Source organism: Octodon degus, unplaced genomic scaffold (genome assembly GCF_000260255.1).
Source record: "Octodon degus isolate 3935 unplaced genomic scaffold, OctDeg1.0 scaffold00123, whole genome shotgun sequence".
NCBI lineage: Eukaryota > Metazoa > Chordata > Mammalia > Rodentia > Octodontidae > Octodon > Octodon degus.
Window position 1 is genome coordinate 805,403 of NW_004524699.1, and position 6,375 is coordinate 811,777.

A 6,375-nucleotide genomic window follows, 5' to 3' on the forward strand; every position below is an offset into this window, starting at 1 on the left:
TCCCCCGCCCCCCGCTTCCCGACGCGGAGCGAGGGGGCGCGCGCCTGCGTCAGCGCGATCGGGGGCGCCCGCGCGTGTGCACGTGCGCGCGCGGGCCTGTAGGGGTCCTGGCAAAGCGAGCGACATGTGCTGTCTCGGCCCATCCGAGCTGAGTTGGGGCGGAGTTTTGAGGTCCTTATTACTACGGCACCAGTGCCCACGGTGTCCGCGTGAGGGAATGCGTGTCGTGCTTTGCGCGCGCGTGCACGCGTCCTTACCCACAGCCAGTGGTATTTTGGAACCAACTCTTCCCTGAAGGAGATCCAGGGGTGTGGAGACGCCCTACACTATGGTTCCGCTGGGAGGAGGGGGCGCTGAGGCTCCCCTTCCGCGAGACTCCCAAGTGTGAGAGACCGCAGCTGCTTGGCCACTGGACTTGGACCTTCCTCACCCCGAGGGTAGGAACAGCAGGGGTGAGGGTGGTTCTCCACGCATAGGAGCGCCTGGGGCTCAAAACTGGCTAGGAAGACACCAAGACCAGAGGGACGCAGCCCGGATGGAGCTGGATATTAGGCAGCCAAAGGCTCAGTACCGTGGGTCCTTCCCCTCCTCTGCCCTCTGCAGCCCTTCTACTAGTGAGCCCAGGCCCTCCCGGTGCCTCCCTCCTCCTCCTTACTGTCCCCAACTCAAAAGACAGCTGAAGCTCCGCCCCTGCCAGTGACATCACCATTTCCAATAGCAACCAGGGTTCTGCAGACTCAACTGCAAAAGCCCCAGTGGGGACAAAGCCGGGTGGTCTCACACCTCAGTGCTGCCCTGAGCAGTACAGTGCAGCCCCAGCCCCATCAGGTCACTGTCTCCTCTGGAGCTTGCAGGGCAGCAGGAAGAGCGGCCCTAGCCCAGCTCCCATCTCAGCCTCTCTCAGTGCTGAGGTATTCTCTGTTGGTGCCTCCTGCCTGCTCCCTGCTGCAATCTCCAGCCCTCTCTGTTCCCAAGTGGGGAGTACAGCAGAAGGAACAGCTGCCTGAGGAGGCCTGGGAGGCCATAGGGTGCCCATCCACCCATGAGGTGTAGGGCAGCTGCCACTGGCCCTGGAGCCTGAGCTGCTGAGCAGTCAGAGGTCAGGGAGCCCCTTGCTGTCCAGCTGAAGCCTGAGATTGATCCTGTTTATACCAAGGAGGTGATGGAGCCTTACAGAGTGAAGCACAGGACTGGCTCTCCTGGGCAGTGGTCCTCAAGCCTTTGTTCCAACCCCCTTCGAGGGATCACTAGTGGTGCAGGCAGGGAGGAGGCTGCCCCTCAGTGTCTCTCCTGGCTCTGTCCTGCAGATTCCCACATGGCCCCCATCACCCAGGGCTCTCAGCAAAAGACTGAGACCTCGTGTGTCCTGCAGCTGTGACAGATGAGCCAGCCTAGGCTGGGATCCAGGAGATGATGGGCAGGACTTAGAGGCCCAGGACTACCCTCTGGGTGTTCCTTCCAGCACCCATTCCCTTCTTTGATTGGGAGCTGAACCTGGGTTGCCGCTTCCCTCTTTAACCTCCAGGTTCTAGGAAGGGCTGTCAATCATAGACACAGCTAGCCCTTGACCTTGCTCCATTGACCAAGGTTTGTTGCATGACCCAGGCAAAACAATCGAGTTCTTCCCTAGACTCTTGGCTAGCTTGGACCCTGGGAGGGGAATCCCCAGGAGTGAGCTCAGCACCCACCTGGTGCTCCTTGCAGGCATGCCCAGCCCAGAAGATGTCTGAGAAAATATCTAAACAAAAGAAAATGTCAGCCATGGGGCCCCCAGGACAGTGTCCCTGGGAGGGAGGGGTGGAGAGAGGGCATGGGTGTGATTTGGTGCCTGATGGTGGGGCAGCAAGAAGAAGGCAGTTAGGGAACTGGCTAGAGAGTCCAGAGGTGTGTCCTGGGGCTCTGTGGGCCTCATGAGGCTTCAGCTGCAGTCTCTGTGCAATGGGAAGCCACCAGAGGGTGATACGCTTCAGATTATAATGAAAAGGATTGAGTTGGGCGTGGTGGCACACACCAGTCATCCCAGTTCTGGGAGGTTGAGGCAGGAAGATTGCCAGGGAGTCCAGGCCAAGTGGGGATGCATAACGAGATACGGAGGAGACAACACAGGAAAGGGAATATGAAGGGCAACGAATTCGGGACAACTCCTGGGTTTCTTGCAGTCAGGAGTGCAGACCACCTGCCACTCCTCAGTGAGGATGTAGGTGGAGCTGGGGGGGTGGAAGCTTTTTGAAGTAAGGGTCAAAATGTTGACTTTCTTATAAAGATCCCGTTAAGCACTGCTGTCAGCCTCACACGTTTGCTACGGTGCTTTTTTATTTCTGTTAGGTAATGCTGGGGACCTGGGCAAGATCCCCACCTGCTGTGTGAGGGGTACAGAGGAGGCTGAAATAAGAGATGGACGATTTAGTAATGTCAAGGGTGACACAGGATGGACAGAGACAAGGCCTCTTCGATGGGGCCACCATGGATTGCACACAATATAAACATTTTAGAGGGAGTGAGGTGCTTTTCTTAGAGGAGTGTGGTGATTGTGTGGGCTGGTGAGAGGAACAGAGCTTTCTGCAAGGATGAGCAAGGGCTGCTACGGACACTGCAGTTTCCCCAGGCGGAACTTCCTGCCACCACTTCATTGCTTTGAAGGCCCTTGTCCTCCTTCTGTAAGCGCCACAGCCTCACGAGCTGGAGATCTTCAGCTGTGACTGGAGGCAATCGGGGAATCTCCATGTGTGCTGTACATGCCGGGCCAAGGATGACCTCAGACGAGTATAATCTGTGGTCCCCAACAAGGTAAAGATATTTTCTAATTTACTTGAGTTCTTTGATGGTTGGGTGATTGGGAAGTATGTTGTTTACCTTGAAAATTTTCTAGATTTTTGAGATAGGGTCTCACTATGTAGTTAAGGCTGCCCTTGAACTTACTATGTATACCACGGTGAGCTCCAATTTAGAGTAATCCTCCTGCCTTAGACTCCCCAGTTATAAGATTATAGGCATGTGCTACCATGCCTCAGTTGGAGGTTTTCCAGTTATATTTCAGCTATTGATTTTTACTTTACTTTTTTTTTTGAGATAGTGTCTTGGTATGTAGTCTGGGCTGGCTTCAAACTCATGGCAATCCTCCTGCCCCAGCCTTCCAAGTACTGCTATTGTAGGCATGTGTCACCATGCCTAGTGAGTTTTACTTCACTTTTTTTGACAGGCAGGCAGGGGGCTGGCTCAGGATGTCTTAAGGGCAGGTCTGGTAAGGCATGAGGATCTGGGGATCGAACCACAGCATCCTGAGCCTGACTGCTTTGCTTAAGCAGGCACTTAAACAACTGAGCTAATGGACAAGCCCCCTACTTCATTTTTAAAAATGTATTTAGTACAGGGTCTACAGAGTCTCACTACACAGATCAGACTCATAGTGATCCTCTTGTTTTTAGCCTCTCAAGCGTACTTCACTTTTTTTTTTTTTTTTTTTTTTTTTGCGGAACCAGGGATTGAACTCAGGCCCTTGTGCTTGCCAGGCAAGCGCTTATTCCACTGAGCCATCTCCCCAGCCCCGTACTTCACTTTTAATATGACTTGAGAATACATTTTGCGTGACTTTAAGTACACTGTGACCTGCTGTCATCCCGGATATGTTTTTTTCCTTGGGGAATGTTCTATGTGCACGAGGGGACGTTGTCTTCACCTGCCATTGCATGGGGAATTCTGCAGAGGTAAGTGTTTCTCTCATCTCTTTTCAGCACTGGGAATTGAACCTGGGCACTTGCTTGCTCTAGGCAGCGCTCGGCTCTCAAGCTACATCCCTGGCGCTTTGAAAGAAGGGCCTCCTGAGGGTGGCTGGGATTATGTGCGTACGCTGCTACAGCAGACCGCTGCCTCTTTAACCTTCATTTCCCTGGGAAAAATGAAGCTGAGCATCTGTTCTTGTGCTTATAGGCTGCTGTTATAGCTTCTTTGGAGAAACTGTAGCAAAAAATGCCAGCCCATCCAGTATACTTCAGTTGCCTTGGTGACAATTCTTGTCCCAGTTCCAGTTGCTTTAGTCTCTTAGAAACGGCTGGTCACCGTGATGCATATTGTAAGAACTGATCAAAGACAGCCAAGTGCTGTGCCTCTCTACCACCACTGCAACCTCATAAACACCTCCCTCCCTTCACCTCTGAGTCCTGACATTTTGAGGGATTATCCTTAGTCAGTGCCCATCTGATGTCACATCAATCTGCCTCCAAATCCTGGCTGTCATTTCAGAGTTTTTGCTGGCCATTGCATCTGGTGTGTCAGCAGGGAAGACTAACCGTGCTGACCTCTTTGGTCACTGAGCATGGCCCTGTGGACAGCGCAAGGACCTTACCAGGTCCCCACAGGAAGGCACGCCTTTGCGATTTCTCTAGTCAGCTTGGAGATCTGGAGGAGGATTCCTGGCTACCTGCTTGAGTGACTCACATAAGATCCCTCTGTCTATCTGTTTATCTGCCTCCCTGCCTGCCTGATTCTAGTAAGAATCCCAAGGGCAACCCAGAGTCTGTCAGTCTTGCTCAACCAAAGCAAGAAAGATTGATCACGTCTCATTAGTCAGGACCACTGTCAAGGGAGAGGAGTTGGAATGTTTAACCTCTGAGTACTGCTGAATGAATGTGTGAGCGGCCCAGACAGCATAAGCAACAGGCTGATCCATCTGTGCACCAAGACTGGCAAACACTGGTTGTGGGGGCTGATGGACCCTCACCTTTTGTTCTGTGGCGTCAGCGTATGGCATAACAGAGGCATGGCACCCTCCTTAGCTAAGTTTTGCCTGTCCCATCAGGGGCTCAGCCAGGTGGGCATCTGAACGGTCTCTCTCTGAGGGGCCCCACCCTTTGTCTGCCATGCCATTGTTTGAGGGTACACAACACACACATAGGAAGTCAGAGATGGGAATTAGTCAAAGCTCTCAGTTCCTGACTGAAAGAAAAATGGCTTTTACAGAGTTCAGAATGAAACCAAACTGCTCCTTGCATCTAAAAGAAAAAGAAAACAAAAGGCTCATTTCTTCTAAGAATGCCGTCGCCCTGGTCAGCTACCACAGCTTCTGTCAACACCTGCAGTTTCACTCCCCGGGCCAGCCTCCTCTTTCCAGCCAGCTGGCCTGCATTTGGCTACAGAGGCCCTCCCGCTGAACCTCCTGCCTCAGGGCTACACTTTCCCTGGTCAGACAGCATCACCTGGTGCCCACGTGAGATGACTGTCAGCAATCCCACATTCCACATTCTGACTGAAGAAAAAGTGGACCGTAGGCCTGCAGAATGAGCTGCCATGGCCTTTCCCAATGGATTCCTGCCTAGAAACCTAAAATCAGCCGAGTGCTTCTCAAAGACATCAAAGATGGGGAACAAAAAGCAAAAGTATGAGGACTATGGACACTAGAAAATAAATTCCCTCTCCATCTGCAAGATGCAAAGAAACCCGACTGTGCAGGCCACCTCAGGCTGAGCCTCTGCTCACCCTGTCAGGCATGGATGGATAGACAAGCTCAGCCCTATCAGGCTGGGCCCCTGGGAGCCTATAGTCATTGTGAAAGCTAGAAGCACACCTGCAACATTCCTGGCAGACAGTGGAACAGAACGGTGCCTTCAAAAGCACCCTCTGTGAAGAACTCACCATCACCAGGGCAACTGGGAATCTTCCTCTAGCCCCTCCGCAAGTCACCAACTTGCAGCCGGGGAGGACATCTCACCAACTGAACTCCTGTGCAAGCCAATCTCCCCGCAGCTTCTGGGAAGAGACCTTGTCTTCAAGTTGGAAATAATTGTTTCTCTCCTTTGCACCAAGCCAGTTAGCCTCCCACTCATTTAATCCTGCGCTTTCAACTTTGATTGTTCCCTGAGACACAGGATTCCTCAAATTCTGAAAATTCTCTTCCCAGAGGTACAGCCGAGACTCACCTCTGGGCCTGAGCCCTACCATGCATGTCCCGCTACGATCTGCGGTTCCCAGTCCTGCACCCTTCTGGACTGCTACCTCCAGGTGGTTCATTTGCCTGGATTTATTTGTGGGGGGGGCAGCTCAGCCCACCAGGGCGCAGGGCTGGCTGGTATGTGGTGCTGGGGGATCGAACCGCAGTCCCTGTGCTTTGATAAGCTTGTTCTAAGTAGGTGCTTTAGACCACTGAGCCATCTCACCAGCCCCATTTGCCTGGATTTAAAAGGTTCCTTCTTCTGTTTACGAACTGCCCCAGGTAGCCGGCTCCTCTTTTCCTTCAGAGAGAAGATCCAGAGATGGGATAAGAAGGCAAGCGTCTGGGTGGCCATGACTCTCCCTCATCTCGGAGGCGGCTCATCAACAGATTCGGCTACTCTGAGACAGCCTGTTTCTCTGTCCCCTCCTGCTGGAGTCACAAAATGTTTA